Here is a 19,298-nt window from a genome sequence, read left to right on the forward strand (position 1 = left end):
ACCCGAGACAGCATGGAGCCGGGAGGGTGTATGGAGCTGGCGTCTCTGCCGTGCACTTGGGAATGAAAGCCCAAGGGGGGCTCTAGAATCCCTTCAGTCTTCCATTGTGTCTCAGAATAATCATGAAACTCCTGCCTCTAACCCGCGTTCTTTTCGTCTCCTGATGCTGCTGCTGTAAGGGAAGGAGAACACACAGGCTCTTGAGCACTAGCTGCTTGCTTTGAATTTCAGTGGAAGACGTTCGTTCATTCATTCAACAAACCGATGTAAGCAATTGCCTGTGTTGGCACAGTGCGAGGGCCTGAGCGCTCAGCCCCAAGGAGCTTTAAGTTCTGGGTGGAAGAGGCATCCATCTTTATGGCCTGGGGATACAGGGGCAGTGGAGGAACTGCGCGTCTTCTCATGCTAGGGCTGGAGTGGATGGGGAGCAGGTACCGGGGAGCGGAAGCTCTGGGTCACACGGGAGCTCTGTGTTGAACCTTTTGAGGAAGCTGCCGGATCGTTTTCCAGAATGGCTGCACGGTTTCATACTCCCCCAGCAGTGCTTACGTGTTCTCGTTTCTCCACATCCTCACCAGCACTTGTCATGTGCATCCTTCTTCGTTTAGCCCTCCTAGAGGGTGCGAACCAGCATCTCATTGTGGTTTGTGTTTCCCTGGCAACTAATGATGCCGAACGTCTTTCTGTGGGCTTATTGGTCAGTGATATACCATTCTGGGACAAATGTCTGTTCAAATCTTTTGTCCTTTTTGAGATCCAGTGACTTAATATTTATTGCTGGGACTCATCTTAATTTGTTGGGATTGGTTTTTATCCTCTGAGGCTGCGTGTTCGTTAAGGTGGTGAATATGGTGGTGATCTAGGGGCTCCCAGCGGCAATGGTACCAGAGGTCAGCAGAGGAAGAGTGTCTGTGTCAGTCAGTAGGCTATTTTATGATGATGTGACAATCCCAACATCTTGGTGTCTCTAAAGTCTTAAGCCTTATGTCACTCTCATACAAAGTCCATGACCCAATCATGTGACTCTAGTCTGCTTTCTATGAAGGGGAACAACTAGTAAGTTGTTTAAGGGATGTTCGTGGCCTCACCCCAGAAGCAATAGTCATCTGTTCTTTTCATAAGCCATTGGTGAGCCCGGACACATGGCTGCGTCCCGGGGAGTGGGATCTGGGAAGTGTAGCCTTCCATGAGACCTGATGTTAGCGAGTGCCAGTGATCTCATCTGAAAAACGCCATTTTGGTGACATCTAGACTGGGTTTGACCATCCCCTACCAGGTGGACACCATCACACGGATCTAAAAAGTTTGGGTGCCACTAAATTTAAGGGTCTTTGATGAATATGCAAAAAAAATTTTTTAAATTACTTGATTTTTTCCTGGGAGCCACTGGAGGGCGCTGTGAACAAGGGAAACAGAAGATGCTGCTTTAGAAAACCAACAGAGGCGCCTCAGGAAACCCTAGGGGGATTTCTCTGTTCCAGTCCCTACTTTTACCATTAAAAAAGTTACTTTCACCGCCTGAAAGGCTCATCACAAGGATACAGAGTCAATTAGTGATGGCAGCCAGACATAGAACTGTAGCTTTTCGACTTTACCTTTCATGCCATTACAAAAATGTGTATTAATTGCATTATAATGAATATATACTGATAATTCATGATAATTACATGGAAATAATTTGAAATATGTCCGAGTTCTTTTGGTTCTTATACGTTACATATGATGAATGGCGCATATATATTATGCAGATTATATGAATATAGAATCCATAGAACTTTCTGGTATGAATTATGAAATGATAAACTTTCGGGATACCCCAATTCTATTGGCATTGGGTCCATAGCTAGTTTTGATGAACACTTTAAGGGGTTTTGCTTGTTTTTCTTTAAAAAAAAAAAAATACCTTAGAGGAACAGAGGAGGCTGGTGGTACAGAAAGACTCAACAGGCAAAGATTCCTTTCTTTTTCCTGGGGTGTGTGTGTCTGTCTGTCTGTCTGTCTTAGGGATGGGGGAGTTAAGGGGAAGGGATATAATTTTGCTTTTTGGAATCAAGTCTTTGGTACCTAGATTGCAATGTTCTAATACCTTTGTCGTTCGAGGTAGGCAGTGCGTATGAAAGGTGGAATTTTTTTGAGAATGAATGGACAATCGAAAACAATGATTCCTACCCTCTTTGGAAAACTCCGTTTGTCTCAAATATCTTTGCTTTGTCCTCGTCCTTGTACAGTCGACTCTTGTTACCTGAAGAGTTGGATGTTCGTGGCTGTTGTTTCCCCTTCTGCGGGCGGGCTCGGGTTTGGTTTCCCCACTAGGGGGCGAGCAAAGAAAAGCGGTCAGTGCGACCCTTCACAGGGCCCGCGGTGATGCTTTCCCAGCACCGGTGTGAGGTCTCCGGTGTGAGTGTGTGGGTGGCGGGGCGCTATTTGTTGTGTTTTGACTGTATAAAACTGCCGTCGTTTTCACTTGGCTTCTTAGAAGTCCTTTAAAAATGACTGTAACATAAGGGGCACCTGCCCGGCTGGCTCAGGCGCGACTCTTGATCTCGGGGCTGCAAGTTTGAGCACCACGCCGGGTGTAGACAGGACTTAAGTAAAACTTAAACAAATTAAAAAAAAAACAAAAACAATTATATAGATGGCAGTTTGGGTGGAAATTCGAGTACTGTGGGGCTTGTCTACTCTGCATATTTCAACCTTGCCAGAACGCCCCGCTTCCGTGCCCTGAGATTTGGTCTTAATCTAGTCATCGGGTTACAGAAATGCTTAGGAATGTGATTGCAGTATGTTCTTAGAGACACTGTGCAGATCCGTGGGAGAGAGTTTTTAATACAGCATCACTGATCATCAGAACCCTGTAGCTCCCTGGTCCCTCCCCAGCCCCTCTAACTGCCCAACCTGTTTCTTCTTTTCTTTTATTTAGTGTGTGGGGGGTGGGGGGAAAGAGAGAGAAAGAGAGAGCACAAGCAAGAGCGGGACAGGGAGGAGCAGAGAGAGAAGCAGGCTCTCCGCTGAGCAGGGAGTCTGATTCGGACTTGATCCCACGGTTCTGAGATCATGACCTGAGCCGAAGGCAGATGCCCAACCAACTGAGCCACCCAGGTGCTCCCTGTTTCTTATTTTAAAGTAAGATTCACTTGGAAGTTGCTTCCCTCACTATTTTGGAGCAACTTTTTATTCGTTTATTTAGTTCCAGTTTTAGGGAGCTGTCATTGACACACAGCCTCGCACAGGTCGAAGGAGTACCGTGTAATGATTTGACGATACCCACGGTGCGAAGGGGACCACAACTTTTTAAACAGGTAAGAGGTTTGGAAAACAGGAGCAGGAAAAATAAACAGCTCATTAAAGCATTCCGAAATATATACCAGAGGATGGCGGAGAGGAACTCTGTTTTAAGAAGTTACTACTGGATGAGCCGTGAAAAAAGTACTCAAGTTGGTTTTGCACTAATCAAGATTTGAAAAATCATGGGCAGGATAAACACGCCTATCGGGCCATCTAGTTTCCCACGAAGGCATAACAACTTCAGAGCGTCCTTCATAGGGAAAAAAATGCACCTGTGAAGTTATGAATACCGGCATCGCTTTCAACAAATGCTCTGTTTTTGCTGGTGTGTGGCTTATGTAATTAATTTCCTCATATAAACCCTGTTTAAAAAGAAAAAACACAACTACTAGATGGGTAATGAAGTCAGTTGATCTCTTTGAGCTCCTTACAACATATAGTCGGTAAAATGTAATGCACAGGTAATTCCCTGTTTCCCTGGTAGTTCCTACTGCCTTCAATGATTGGAGCGTTTAAGAAGCCCGCCTTGGAATTATTGCCCTTGGCCTCCTGTGAGACTGTGTCTTTGTAAGAATGTATTAGCCCAGCTTATTTAGATGGGACCTAGCCCCTATCAGTTTACTAGTTCCTTACTGCACGGCTAAACTGATTTTTCAGATGCTTTGAATGACGTATGGAAGACTCTTGGTTTACTAAAAAAGCAAACACGAAAACTCCGAGCCTTACGGTTAACTGCTATCAGTTTACCTTTAATTACCTCCTGAAGAACCTGTTAATGATTCATTACTTATAAAAATAAATTATAGGTACCCTGCAACCCTGTTTGTAGTTTCTTTAAAGGAAAATGGGCGTGCGGCAAAAATACAGACCTGTGAACCAAATTGCTTTGTAATTTTATATATTTAATAAAGTATACTACAGCGCTGTGTGCCCGTGGGGTCAAGCTGGAGGGAAACGCTTGAGGACAGAAATTGTGGCTTCCTATAACACACTGTGTTGGGTGCCCACGCTGTGGCCCATGACAGAGGGCTAACGGGCTTGCTGTCCTGGTTTGTGGGGTTTAGATGCACGATGTTTTTTTTTATTCATGGCCTTTAAAACTGGCTTGAGTTTGCAGTCATTTCTCAGATAAAATAGGTCACAGTGAGTTCCAAACTCCTTTTCTCTTTACCCCCCAAGAAAACCCTTTTTCAAATAAAATGACGCATGGTGTCCCAATTTATAAGGATGAAAGCAAAAGCCCCCATTTTGGGAGGAGGAGGGAGAGTCTCAGAAGCTTGTCCGCATGTCTCCCACAGGGGTGTCGCCCTGACCTAGAGGACTCCTCAGAACTCGGCGTGAAAACCCGTGAAATAGAAGATTAAGTTGTTTTTGTGTCTGAGTGCAAAAGCATTTCTAAGGACGGAAGCATTTCTGGGCCTTCATGGGAACGAACGTGAATTCAGGGATTGACGAACTTGTCCTCTAAAGGGCCAGATAATAAATGTTGTCAGCGTTGTGGGCCATATGGTCTGCGTCATAGCTTCTCAGTCCTGCCACTGTGATGCCACAGACCTATGGGATCGGTGAGCGTGGCTGTGCGAGAAGGCTCTGTTTATGGACACCAAAATTTGAATTTCAAATGATATTCACATGTGATGAATTGTAGAGTTTCGATTTTTTTCGGCCTCTTGAAGATGGACAGACAAGTCTTGGATCCTGGGCCACGGAGCTGGATTTGGTGTGTGGGTCATAGTTCGCTGGGTCCAGCTTTAGTCACTCTATAGATATTTTGGGGGGCGGGGGAAAGAGGAAGTTGTATGTGTCTAGTTGAAGTTCAGATAAAGGCGTTTGTCATTTATTTCAGCTGTTCTGACAACCCCTTTCCCCTGTTCTGAGACTACTGTAGATGTCTGCTTTGTGTTAATTCCTGACACGAATGTCCGTGGCTAAGACAGTTAAATATAGACCCGCATGCTAGGCCATCGACCTAGGTTACAAAGTAGCTCAGCTGCTGGGTATCAAAATGAAAAAGCTGTTATTTTCGATTTAGTATTTGCTTTCTTCCCAGTGCCTTCTGTTTCCTTCTTTAGAGACATTTTCTCGAGAATAGATTTAAAACTCAGGCTGGAGAGATGTAGGGTTGGTCTCCCGAGTTTCTCACGCGGTCTGCACCTGTCCCAGTCCCACCCTGAGTGCGGAAGAGTTGGAAAAGTGCAAGAAGAGAAAGAAAAAGATGGTGCACCATGGATCTGCACACAAACGTGCATACAGGCTCTGTGACCCCATGCACATGTGTGCTAGGACCCATATAGCTGAAACAAAACTAATGCTCTTAGAATAGGCAGGCTACCCTGATATTTGATATTCTATTTTCTTCTTCTTCTTTTTGTTTTTTGGTTTTTTTTTTTCATCATTACCCATGCCGACCAATGAAATCAATGTAATAACTCATAAAGGATCAGGAGGGTGCCGGGTTGATGAACATGGCCTTGTGTCTTGGGTCGCAACGGATCTGAATCCTCTCTTCATGGCTTTGGGGAACATTTGAGGCTTCTGCGCCAGGGCTGACACTTCCATTTGAGTGCATTTTATAAGGACGGCTCTGGTTGTATGGTCTGCGAAAACGATGGGCTTGAAAGCAGACGGAGAGACCAGTAAGGTGGCAGTTGCCATGTCCATCAAGAGTTGATGGCCGTTCTAAGTGAGGCGGGGGTTGTGGAGGTGCAGAGGGGCAAAGAGCCAGAAGGTGGATGTGGGGTGGAGAGGAAGGCTGTCAGGATGCAGGCTCAATGTCCATGTGAGTCTCCTTGAGTCTCTGTGCCTTACCTATAAAGCCGTAGTGGGGGTAGGTACCCATTTCCCATGTTGTGCGAGGTTTTCAAAGATGGTGTGGCATAAGGTAGACATTTCCCCCTTGCCTCCCCCAGGCACAGGTGGGCCCAGATCTCTGCAGCCCTGGCAAGACCCTGAGCTCTCTACTGGGACCCAGCTCCTCGCGTCCTTCACCTGTCACGTGGGGACAGGAACATTGTTGCCTAGAGCAGCTGCAAGGATTAAGTGAGAGGATATCTGCAATGCCCTTAGTGTGTGCTCCCCGAGTGACCGGTAGAGAGGAGAGGCAGCACATGGCCTGTCCTTGGCCACCTGTAAATACCAGACCCCTCCCCTTTGAATCTTTCCTGTTAACAATGGCTACTTAAAAAAATCATTTTTATTACTATATGTGTATTTCTTTCTTTTGCATCATCTCTGTATTAGTCTTCATGGGCTGCGATAACAAAATACCATTAAACTGCGTGGCTTAAACAATAAGAATTTAATTTCCCACTGTTCTGGAGGCTGGGAAGGCCAAGATCAAGCTGCTGGCATGGTTGGTTCTGAGTGAGGGCTCTCGTCCTGGCTTGCAGACGTCTGTCCTCTTGTTGTGTCCTCTTATGGAGGACAGAGCGCCAGCTCTGGTCTCTTCCTGTTGTAATAAGGACACAAATCTTCTCGTAGGGGCCCCACCCTCATGTCCCCATCTAAACCTAATCACCTCCCCAAATCCTGCTCCCCAAATACCATTACACTGGGAGTTAGGTCTTCAACATAGGAATTTTTTTTTTGGCAGGGGGAGACACAAAAATTCAAGCCATAGCACTAATTTCTTGGTTTCCATTTTTATAGAAGAGCAAAATGGAAATTAATACCCAGAAGGTTAGTGAGTTCCCGTGTTTGCTTTTGTCAAGACCCCACATTGTTGTCACCGAAAGGACGAATCCCAATCAGTTTCTCTCTAAGCTGAGGGGTAGGTTTTAAAGACAGGAAGAGGGATTGAAAAGGAGCAGATGCAGCAGCAAGGGAAATAGCTCAACGAGCTGATTCGCAGGTTGAAATTGACTTCTGTTGGTAAATTTCCACACAGAAATTTACATCTCATGACTTGTCATCTATTCCTCCTATCTAGCCACCCCAAGCACAGCTCTAGTCCCATGATGGTAATGATGTTTGGTGGTAGTAGTGTGGTTGTGTGTGTGTGTGTGTGTGTGTGTGTGGTAACTGTTACGTTATTTGCTGTTGAGTGTTGGCTAGTGTTGGTATGATAGGACGGTGCCCCCATCCCCCCACATAGTGATCAGGGCCAGAAGTGTGGGAGTTGGGTAGACTTGCTCAAGATCACATCACAAGTTAGTGACAGAGCTGAGATTGAACCAGAACTGATACTCAAGCCCTGTGTAACTGTCACCTCTTGCTACTTCCTACAACCTCCTGGGTAGTTGAAAAGCACTTGTCTAAACCTTATCTTTGAGGCTGGATAACAGAGCTTCCTGCTTCAGCTTCCCATGTCCTGCCAGCTCTGTCATATTTGATCTTGCCATTTTGTGTCTCAGTTTTAAGTGTTGGGGAAATTTTAGGGGGTAAATTTTTCCTTCTTCTAGGGAAGTGTCAAACGTTCTGCCCCTGTCATTTAATGTTAAATTCTGTAGGATGTTAGGGACAAGCTTATATTCATTGGGGGATTAAAACTAATTATTCAGTGCATTGGCCAGATTTGTCTAAGATAAAGCAGTTTAAAATTAAACTTTTGCTTTCTTGAAACACTGTTTGAGGCAGAGACTTGTGTAGGAGAGTAAAGAAACATGGCTGATAGAAAACCATTTTTAAAAAAGCAAGAAGTGAAGAAGTTATTTTTCTGAGCCTACCAAAGACTCAGGATAAGTATTCATTTCTCTTTTGAGGCCCACATCCCAAGAATATCTCCCCATTTATGAAATGCTATTATTTTTCTAGGCTCAGCTTCTTACAGTGTTTGGAGTTTGGGAATTGCTCTTGTGGAACTATATTCTTCAAGTCAAGTGTGTTTATCTCATCAAAGCTTGGAACATAGGTGCCTGGACCCAGGTTGGCCACTTGGTTTCACAACTCTGTTTTTAAAATTATTTATTTGAGAGAGAGAGAGCATGCAGGGTGAGGGGAAGGGGCAGAGGGAGAGGAAGAAGCAAACTCCCTGCTGAGGAGGGAGCCTGATGCAGGACTCGATCCCAGGACCCAGGATCACAGGTGAGCTGAAGGCAGACCCTTAACCGATTGACCTACCCAGGTACCCCAAATGTCCCCCAGTTACAAAATTGGATGTTTCTGTCGCTTCTGTCTGGGCATTGCTGGTTCAGTGCACGCACATCATTCCCAACTACAATTGCGTGTTTAAGGGTTTATTCTCCTCATGTGACTATAAAGCCTGAGAGGGTAAGGACCACGATCATCTCAGACATGCATGTTCAGCGTCTTGTGTGTAGTCACAAGAGGGAATGACTGGGCGATAAATGTGGAACGTTGTGCCTTGACCGGAATACGGTATGGATTCGATTAATGCCCGTGGAGTGAATATGTTCTTTTCTTACTTTTAAGTTGTGTTTATTTACTTAAAAGTTGAGGGCTAACATAATGCAGTGAAACACGTGAAGTGCATTAAGTATATGGCTTAATGATTTTATGTATCTCTGCACACACTCACTATATATATGTATTTATGTGTATGTATATGTATATATGTATATATATGTATGTACATGCACACACACATATATTCCATGCGACAGCCAATCAAACTGAGATCTAGAAATTCCTGGCACCCCCTAAAGGTAAGGTAGGGAGATATCTGTGTTAAATATTCTAGCAGTAAAATTCATTTCCTCAGCTCTGTTTTCTAGAACACTTACCCGTACATAGCATTATGCTACCTTCCGAGGGAAACCTACCAAAAATAAGGTATATTCTGCCCTTCAGGACCCTCCTTATTTGGTTTGCAAGACAGGACTCAACACGAAAATCATCCGGTAACTGGATGTTTACCAAAATTAACACTGTAGACCAATGGTTCTGGATTTTTATGCTTGTATTTATTTTTTTAATGACAGCATCCCTTCTTCAAATTAATACCTCCCCAGAGCCCAACGTAGACAACAAACAAGCAGAAGGATGTTTGGGTTGAAGCTGGAGTAAGGAGCCCCTCCCCACCCAGGAGTAAGCGCTATGGGGATTCAAAGCAGAGGATTCCTGCCCCAGAGCAGATAGGGAAGACTCTGAAACTGGGGACTGGAGACGAATGGCTTATACCCCGGGCCTGGGAAGCTCAGGGCAGCGAGAGGAGGGGAGAGTGGCCTCCCAGCCTGGGAGAGACGTGGAGGGAGAAGGAGCTGCTGTCTGGATCGGTGTCATGGAGGGAGCCTCTGCGAGGTGGGTCCCGTGGGAGGGTGCCGGGCAGGGGGTAGTGGGGACCGGAGGAGCCGCACTAGCCCCGGGGGTGCGAAAGAGTGAGGGTAACACAGAGTTATCCCAGCCAGCATTACAGCAGATCTCCTCATGCATTTCGTTTAACTTTTACTCCAGACAGAGAGGTCGGCTCTTTTGAGAGCCAGATCAGCCCCAGAGAGCAATTTCAGGGGAGGGAAGGTGTGTGAGTTCCACCTGTGGGGTCCCCCGTGTCTGCAAGGCGAATCTACGACACCACGTGACATCGTTTCCCGGAGCCATCTGAAGACCTTCAGCCCTGAGCCCAGGTCTTGGACTTTAAAGGGCGAGTTGCAAATAATGTGCGCAGAGACTAAAGCGAAAGGCAAGAAGGTGCATTTATATTTCTAGCCTCTAAGGACACCTTGGCGGTGTGAGCTCTCCCAATGCTAGATGGAAAGTCCTCTAGGAGGCTCAGACCCCCTGCATCTGTTTCGACCAAGGCGGAGTGAGCTAGTGTTTACCTGTGGGCGTGGCCTGCGTTCCTGCAGGTGAGTAGCTGGTCATTAAGTGGAGTTAAATGACAGTTTACCAGAGGGATCCCGCTCCCTGAGTCGGGCTTTGCAGCAACCTCTGCATGTCAGCAAAGGTGAGCGAGCCCACACTGATGAAAATGATGCTCTATCTGGTTCTAGAAGAGGCTCAGAATTTAAGGGATTCAACTTTATTTATTTATTTATTTTTTTAAAGATTTCATTTATTTATTTGACAGACAGAGACCACAAGTAGGCAGAGAGGCAGGCAGAGAGAGAGAGAGAGAGAAGATGAAGCAGGCTCCCTGCAGAGCAGACAGCCCGATGCGGGGCTCGATCCCAGGACCCTGGGATCATGACCTGGGCCGAAGGCAGAGGCTTTAACCCACTGAGCCACCGAGGCGCCCCAAGGGATTCAACTTTAGAAAGTAGTCGTGAAAAATAATTCTTGTGGTTGTAGATGGCAAAATTGATTACATTTCCATTTGTAATTCTTTAATTTCTAAATTCAATTTTTTTGTGATTTAGTTCTACAAATGCAACAAATATGTGACAGACATTGATTGAGTGTCAAGTGTATACAGGTATGGTCCGGTGAGGTCAAGACATAGTGGTGAACAGAATTGCCAAAGTTCTTGCTTTCATGGAACTTGTATTATTGTGTAATAATTCTAATGTTTTTCTATAGTCTCATTAACAAGGTGAAATAAGGGCTTAAGAAAGCATAAGCAGGGCCCCTGGGTGGCTCAGTCATTAAGCGTCTGCCTTCGGCTCTGATCATGATCCCAGGGTCCTGGGATCGAGCCCCACATTGGGCTCCCTACTTAGCGGGAGGCCTGCTTCTCCCTCTCCCACTCCCCCTGCTTGTGTTCCCTCTCTCGCTGTCTCTCTGTCAAATAAATAAATAAAATCTTAAAAAAAAAAAAGAAAGAAAACATAACTCATTTGGCTGAAGTCTCAGTGGATTTTCAAGTATGTAAAATTTGGGGAAGGTAAAGATACTGTGGAAAAAAGTAGGTATAAAGGTGAATTCCATTGGGAGAGGGGGGTGGGGTTATGGACATTGGGGAGGGTATGTGCTATGGTGAGTGCTGTGAAGCGTGTAAACCTGGCTATGCACAGACCTGTACCCCTGGGGATAAGAATACATTATATGTTTATAAAAAATAAAAAATTAAAAAAAAAGGTGAATTACAAATCAACATGTGAATACTCTTTTGCTATCCATATGTTAGTAGCATTGTACAGCTTTCTCTCTGTCTCCGTCTTAGTATTTCAGAATTCTTTCATGATTATTAACAGATATTTTTAAATACCTCATTTCCTGTGGAAAATAAATAGAATTTGACAGATAGTAGCCATAGCCAAGGATATACATGGACAAATTATGCAATATCAGTGATGTCAAAGTGTGTCGTCCATACACCAGGAAGGTTTTGAGTGATTTTCACAATAAAAAAAAAAAAAAATCTGAAAAATGTATGTGAAACTCTAGCCGTTTCTTTTATGTTTAGCTGTTAGAGTAAAGATGTATCTTAAATTACTAAATGTTTAGTGACACACAGACGCATAGGACATTAATGTGATCCAGGGGCTAAAACACTCTCACTTTTTATGATTTCTTGAGGATAGTGAGGGAGCAGAGCACATAAGCAAATGAGAGGAAAGACATTTCGTGAGAATTGTCTATCTGAAAACCAAATAAAGTAAACATGTTAAAATAATCAGCACATGTGCTTCTCTCTTATTTATAAAAAGCAATTGGTTCTTAGAGAGAGTTATTAACAAAAATGCAACCCGAACTCGTAATCCTTTCCTTAAATAGAAAAACACTAGTATTAGGAAGAAGATGATTAACTACCCAATGTTTTATTTGGCGTTTCACTTCAAACCTAAGATTCTTGGTGGTTTCTAAACTTGGTGCTAAGGAATTTTTCTGTTCCAAATTAAAAAATACCATAATTTGTCAGTTATTTTAACACTTCTTAAATTCAAATTTTAGGGAGAATTTAGAGAATAACAATGCAAAATAAACTAAGAACTATGTGTGACATTAGCAGAAGAAAAGTAATTTTCCTAAAGGTCCCCTACCTAATATACATCTGTCATTTTTTTAATTCAAAATTGGAGATCACTGAATGTACTAGCTTGAGTGGTTAGAAATGTTCTGTTTTGTTTTGTTTTAGAAAAAAAAAATCCCCCTCAAACCAAAAAAATCATAGATTTTCTTGTCTGAATTTTCATTACTATAAGGCTAATAGCATGAGAGAAATTTTCAAAAAGGAAAAAAATCCATCCATTATTTCATAATCCATTCATTCCACATTCCTCATATGACAGTGTATTTTCTCATAATTGTAATTATAGTTGACTCATAGTTCTGTGCATTTGTTCTTCCTCAGTTAATATATATCAACATTATTAATATATATTTATATGTTATATGAAAATATATATTATAGATATAAAATAAATATATGTTGTGAGGGGCACCTGGGCAGCTCAGTTGGCTGAGCAGCTGATTTCGGCTCAGGTTGTGGGCTCTGAGTCCTGGGGTTAGGTCCCATGTCAGGCTCCCCACTCAGCGGGGAGTCTGCTTGTCCCTCTGCCCCTCCCCCTGCTTATGCTCACATTGTCTCTCAAATAAATAAATAAAATCTTTAAATAAAAAAATAAATATATGTTGATACGTGGCAGTGTATGTCTATATGTACATAGGTATATAGATATATAAAGTCATATTGTAATTATCAATTTTACATAGTATAGGCATGACATTTTGAGAAAAAATTGTTCTTTAATTTCATCCATACCCAGTTCCAATTTCTTTCTTTTTTTCATTATAAGATTTTATTTGTTTTTTTGAGAGAGAGACAGACAGAGCACAGAGGAGCAGAGGGAGAAGCAGACTCCCTTCTGAGCAGGGAGCCCTTTGTGGGGCTCGATCTCAGGACCCTGGGATCATGACCTGAGCCGAAGGCAGACGTGTAACTGACTGAGCCTTCCAGGCACCCCCCAGTTCCAATTTCTTCTCTAAAAAGTCCAATACATTTTTTTATAAAAACAAAACCAGTATGCAATTTGGTGACTTTGTATTTGTTGAGTGTTCTGGAATATCAGTCACGAGTAGTTATTAGGGTAGTGGTCATTTTTTTTTCTCTTCTTCCCCTCTGAACCTGTCCTGGGGAGTTCCCATGGTCCAGTTGAACATTTTGATGCTGAAAAATGTCTTCAGGAAACCAACAGTGGATTTCTTAAAAAAACAAACCTGTGAACTCATTTCTCTCTGTAGGTTGCCTGACATTTGTAGGTGAGTGAAACCGAGGTGAACAATTGCTTTATTTTACTCTAAAATCAGCAGTTTTACTTTTAATCTTCTTGTATTTAAAGTCTTTTTTTTTTTTTTAATAAAACGGAGTAACTTTCACTATACCTAATGCAGTCAGTCTTTCTTCTCTCACTTTGGTTTGACAACTTGATTATTGAATTGTGAAAAATAATCCTGGGTTCAGAAAATGTTTACCATGAGGGATACCCCCCAAAAAAGTCATGTTAGTAGTAAAATAAGTTGTTGCTTGTGTTAAAAGTCAAGGTGAGTCATTTAACTGAATCTATTAAAAAACAATTCTTGTGTTGATTACCTCTGGTAGAGATTATGGATTGGATGCTAAAATCATTAATAAAAATGTCTCTAAATTATTTTAAATTATTCAGCTTCATCTCACCACAGAGTTAGCAAGCTCGTTCATTCCACAAAAATTTATTGGGCACCTCACCTACTATGTGTTGAGTATTTTATTAGACATAAATGTGACTGAAATGTGGACTCTGACCCCGGGCTAAAATGTTAACTTCACAGATAAAGTTCATCTGTAAAATGAACTTTACACATTACAAATAACATCATTAAATTCTCACAAGAATCTCGTAAAGCAGATGTTGTTTCACTTATTTTAATGATGAAGCGGAAACACAGAAAACGTAGTAGTCTCCCCCAGGCTGTCGCTAATGAAGTTCCTTAGATTACCAATCAGGTGAACTTTGTAAGCTACTGAGAGACTGACAATCTAAAAAGAACACTAAGACCATTGAGGCTAAATACAAAATAGAAAGTAATGCTTACCATTAGGGAAGTACCGCAGAAGTGGTGAGGGGTCCAGAAGAGGGAGAGATGGCTTCTGGGCAGGGGATGGACAAAGGAATACCACCGGAACCCGGCTAGATGGGCTTTACTGGGGAAGGTCTTTCCGTCCAGCCCTGGGAGAGCTTCAGTAAAGTTTAAGCCAGGGAGGACATGAGCATGGGAAGACTGGAAATAGGAGTAGTCAGCAGTTCCATTTGTCTGGGGGTACAGAATGTGCCACATGGAGTTTTTAGAGATCCAGCCAGAAACAATGGAAAAGAGACACATATTCCAAGTCTTTGATGGCAGATCAAGAAGTTTGAACTTTGTGTCCTAGGAAGTGAAGACCATTTAGGGTCTCCAAGCAGAGGCGTGATTAATCTAGGAGGAGTTTCAAACATAAGACTTGGAAACTCAAATGCCTATAAATATCAAGCAGGTAACAAGTGAAGTGGAGAGGATGTGGCAAAGGGAGAGGATGTCTTCTCTTGGGGATTGTTGTCATCATCGCTTTAGGAACCCGACCTCTTACCCTAACGCGGATATATTGTTGTCTTGTGCATACGTGCTTTATTGTCACAAATTACATCTTTATACCACGTGTGCTTCTCGACATAGATTATAATTATTGTTTTATGTAGTTTTTTTTATATCATATACCCAAAAAGGAAATAAGTAAGTATACGTTAATACTGACTTTTTTAAAAAAAAGATTTTATTTATTTATTTGACAGAGATCACAAGTAGGCAGAGAGGCAGGCAGAGAGAGTGAGGTGGGGCTCAATCCCAGGACCCCTAGATTGTGACCTGAGCTGAAGGCAGAGGCTTAACCCACTGAGCCACCCGGATGCCCCAATACTGACTTTTATATTTACCCATGTAGTTACCTTTGCTAGTGTTTTTATTTCTTCATGCAGATCAGGTTACTGTAGTCTCCTTTGATTTCAGCATGAGATATTCTGTAGCATTTCTTGTAGGGTAACAGCAACAGGCTCTCCCAGTTTTTGTTTATTTTGGGATCTCAATTTCTTTGTCAGTTTTGAAGGATAGTTTTGCTGAATATAGAATTCTTAGTTGGAAAAAAAAAAAGAATTCTTAGTAATATCTTTTATAGCACCTAGATGTCAAACCATCACCTTCTGGTTTCCGTGGGTTCTACAGAAACTGGCTGTTAATCTTAGAATGGACCCTTTGTGTGTGACAAGCCTTTCTCTCTTTCTACTTTTGAGATTCTTTCTGTTTTTCAGTCCTTTGATTACAGTGTGTCTCAATGTAGTCCTGAGTTTATCGTACTTGGAGTTCCTGGAGCTTCTTGAGTATGTATATTAATGTTACGGTCATCATTTCTTCGCATGTTCTATCTACCTCTTTTCTTCCTTTCTGTCTGGGTCACCTGTTATGCATATGTTGGTATGCTTGTGGTGTTCTTTGAATTTCTTAGGCTCTGTTTATTTTTCTGCATTCTTTTTTATATGCTCCTATGATTAGGTAACTTCAATTCATTTAACTTTAAGTTCACTAGTTCTTTCTTCTGTTTGCTCACATCTGTTGTTGAGCTCCTCAGTTTCAATTGTTAGACTTCTCAACTCCAGAATTTCAGTCACTCTCTCTCCTTCTGTCTCCTTCTTCCTCCCTCCCCTGCTTCGTGTCTGTGTGTGTGTGTGTGTGTATGATAATATGTCTCTGTTTATCGATATTTTATATTTGGTGAGACACTGTTTTCTTGATTTCCTTCAGTTCTTTGTATAAGGTTTCTTTAGATTTTTGAGCATATTTAGAATAATTAATTTAATTTAAATTCTGTCTAGTAAGTTCAATATCCGGGCTTTCTCAGAGACAGTTTCTATTAATTTCTTTTTTTCCCTATATATGGGCCCATACTTTCTTGTCTCTTTGCATGCCTTATAATTTTTTGTTGAAAACTGGATGTTTTGAATATTGTAATGTGGCTACTTTGAAAATCAGATTTCTCCTTCACAAGTGGTTCTTGCTTTTGGTGGCTTAGTGACTTTTCTGCACTAATTTTTTTAAATTAATTAATTAATTTATTTTAAAAATATTTTATTTATTTATTTCACAGACGGAGATCACAAGTAGGCAGACAGGCAGGCAGAGAGAGAGGAGCAAGCAGGCTCCCCGCTGAACAGAGAGCCCGATGCGGGGCTCCATCCCAGGACCCTGAGATCATGACCTGAGCCGAAGGCAGAGGCTTAACCCACTGAGTCACCCAGGCGCCCCTCTGCACTAATTTTTGTGAGGTTTGTATTATTTGTCAGATAAGGTCACTGAAGTCTTAGCTTAGTGATCAGCTAACAATTTGACAGAGATTTCCTTAAACATCTCAAGCAGACAGAAATAATAGTAATAGTAATAATAACAATAAGAAGAAGTAGTAGGAGGAGGAGATGGAGAAGGAGAAGAAGAAAGAAATTTTAAAAAGAAAAAAACCACAGAGTAGGCTGTGTACTGGGGCCTGCCTTCACCACTCAGCCATGCAGTTTATGACTCTGCCTTAGCCTTCACTTGCTGCTTGCTCATGGCCTAAAAGTTAGGTGGAAGTGAGAGATTGGAGCCTTCTCTGGTCTTTACTGAGCATACCCTGCCTTGGACATGTGTAGGAGCTATTAAATTCCCAGCAATATGTGAGAGCTTTTCAAAGTCTTTATTTCCCAAAGTGTCTCATTCTCAGCCTTTTCTCCCAGGCTTTTTGGTACGTCTGTTATTTGTTCCAAAGAGTATCCCTTACCCCTCGCAGCAGCAGAAAATTCATTTGCCTTTAACATGTTTGATTAATGCCTCTTGGGTACTCACGTCTTCACCAGGGAGAGCTCTGAATTAGGGGAAATAAAGATAAACCCTTTGCACCAGCCACCAGACAGATCCAGAAACAAATAACCATAATTATTTGGAAAGAAGGTCTGCGCTACTCCTTCCGGCACCAGGAACCCACACCTGGCAAGTTGATTGCGCCTTCAACACCACCACTGAGCTAGGTTGAGAGCATGGGGTTAGGGTAAGTTAAAATGCCACAAATCTCTGCTACGGATACTTAGACACCTTTTTCTTGATTGTGTGTTCACCTGGTTGCTGTAAACATTTAACTAGTTTCCAGATTTTGGGTGAAGTTGACTCTGACAGTTTTTATCAGCTGTTCATGGAGGGTCTAGCCCATATTCCCCACTCTACTGTTTCCGGTGATGTCACTCATGTACCATAGAAGTATTGTACATCTCAAAGAAAACATATGTATGTGCTAAGTACAAAATGCCTCCTGACTCTACTACCTTTGGTATAGAACAAATTGGGGAGGGGAGTGATTTAATGAGAAGAAAAGAGAAGGAAATGGGGAGATATTGACTACCCCGACCCCAGGGTACCAAAACTCAGCACAGTCTTCCTGGCAAGTTACACAGTTCATGTGTCTGTTCTATTAGTGGAAAGGTGTTTGGTCACCCGTCACAGAAAACCTGGTTAACACTAGCTCAGACAGATAGGAATTTATTTGACTCACATAACAAGAAACCTGGGATGGACAGGGAAGAGCTAGAGAAGTAGACCAATGATGCTGTCAAGAATGCAGGCCCCATCTGTCTTTCTCTTCTAGCATCATTAAAATATTGTCTCTTACATATTCTGTTATTGGCTTTTAATCTCAAGGTGGCTGCTGTAGCTCTAGATAGCTCCTGTGTGTTCAAGGCAGAGGACTGGTACAAGGCCTTTTCTTGATGACTTCTAAAAAATATTGGGACAAAAATTCTTTTCAGAAAACTTCTTATATTGAATTAGCCAAGAATAGGTTGCATGCCCTCTCCCGTTAGTCACTGGACAAAAGGAATGAGATTTACCACAACCCTTTCCTTAGGGCCCAAACAAGGTCTGTCTGTCAAGAGGTCAATGGATCAAGGTCAAGTAAGCCAGGAAGAAAGAAGGAGGCTAGCTATTCAGTTGGCAATGGACAGTGGTGGTCATAGGCAGAAACTAGGAGAGTTGGCTGATGAGGGTGGGAGGTGGCTGCTTGGAAGAGTGGCAGCTGGCTGGCTGCTTTGTTCTAGACATGCCCAAATGGGAGCAAGCTGTCATAGTTATGGGGGAAGGAAGGTTAGGAATGAGGATTGGAAACACAAAATGTCCAGACAGCCATATAACAGGGGTAAAACCAGAAGTGTCGATTCAGAGCCAAAATAAGCCAAAGCCTGTGGTGTGTCCAAAGCTGGAACAAGATCTCAGAGCCCATGTCAGGGCCCAGACGGAGCACATAGGGTTCTGCGGAGCACCTGGTTTCTGGCTCTGGTCTTGGCTTGGTGGGAGCTGCGTTGAGAGCTGGCAAGCAGTTCCTGACAGGTTCGGCGATCTCTAGGCCCTCTGACAACTAGTTAGCTCTGGGTGGGAACACGGTGTGGCAGGGGCTGGCAGATTCCAAGTATTGAACTAGAGACGGAAGAAAGGTTTGTCGGGGCCAAGATGGGAAACTGGCAGGAGTCCCGGACCCAGGAGGAGCCCGATGTTCTGGGCAGTTGCCGAAATAGGAGCTGGGAACAAGGCCTAGAGGTGAAGCCCTGTTATTTGAGGTTTGGAGACGGGCTGGGATCAGGGACCTGGGAGCTGTTTGATTAAAACTGGAACTTTTGAGAGGGACCATCGGTCCGTGCTACCTGCTGTCGGATTCCAGGGTGGAAATGGCTCAGGTTTAACTAAAGGTCCTTGCCTTGGGCTGGGATTGGTCATGGGAATGGAGAGTAGGCCAGGCCTGCTGCCCATAGGGGTTAGCGGGTCCCTCCTGGGGATGACAGAGAAGATGTAGCATCATAGGAGAGATACATAAGAAGTATTTTGGAGGTAGCATTGATAGGACTTTGCAAGAGGAAGATGTGCTGGCGCTGGGGAGTAGGGGGCTGGGCTTATCAAAAATATGGAATGTGGAGGTTGCCACACTTTTTGAAGCTAAAGCCCCTTGAGCCTGAGACATACATGGGACACCTAGGTGGCGAAGTCCGTATTGGCCATGGGAGACTAGAACTTGGGACAGAGAGTAAAGTCAAGGCTGGAGTCATCCATGTCAAGATAATGATGGGGTAGGATTGGGTTCAGCCCAGTGTTTCTATTTATGTACCACAAAGGAGAAGCCCTTCTGGTGGTGTTTGTTTCCTATTCGTTTTACTGCCCCA

The 19,298-nt window shown here is 43.1% G+C and overlaps 1 protein-coding gene across 5 annotated transcripts in view; it reads left to right on the forward strand.

Moving 5' to 3' along the window:
• Positions 1–19,298, forward strand: part of STOX2 (storkhead box 2) — a 224,888-nt gene that overhangs the window by 43,567 nt on the left and 162,023 nt on the right. The gene's annotated exons all lie outside the window — the stretch shown is intronic.

Source organism: Lutra lutra, chromosome 2 (assembly GCF_902655055.1).
Source record: "Lutra lutra chromosome 2, mLutLut1.2, whole genome shotgun sequence".
Lineage (NCBI taxonomy): Eukaryota > Metazoa > Chordata > Mammalia > Carnivora > Mustelidae > Lutra > Lutra lutra.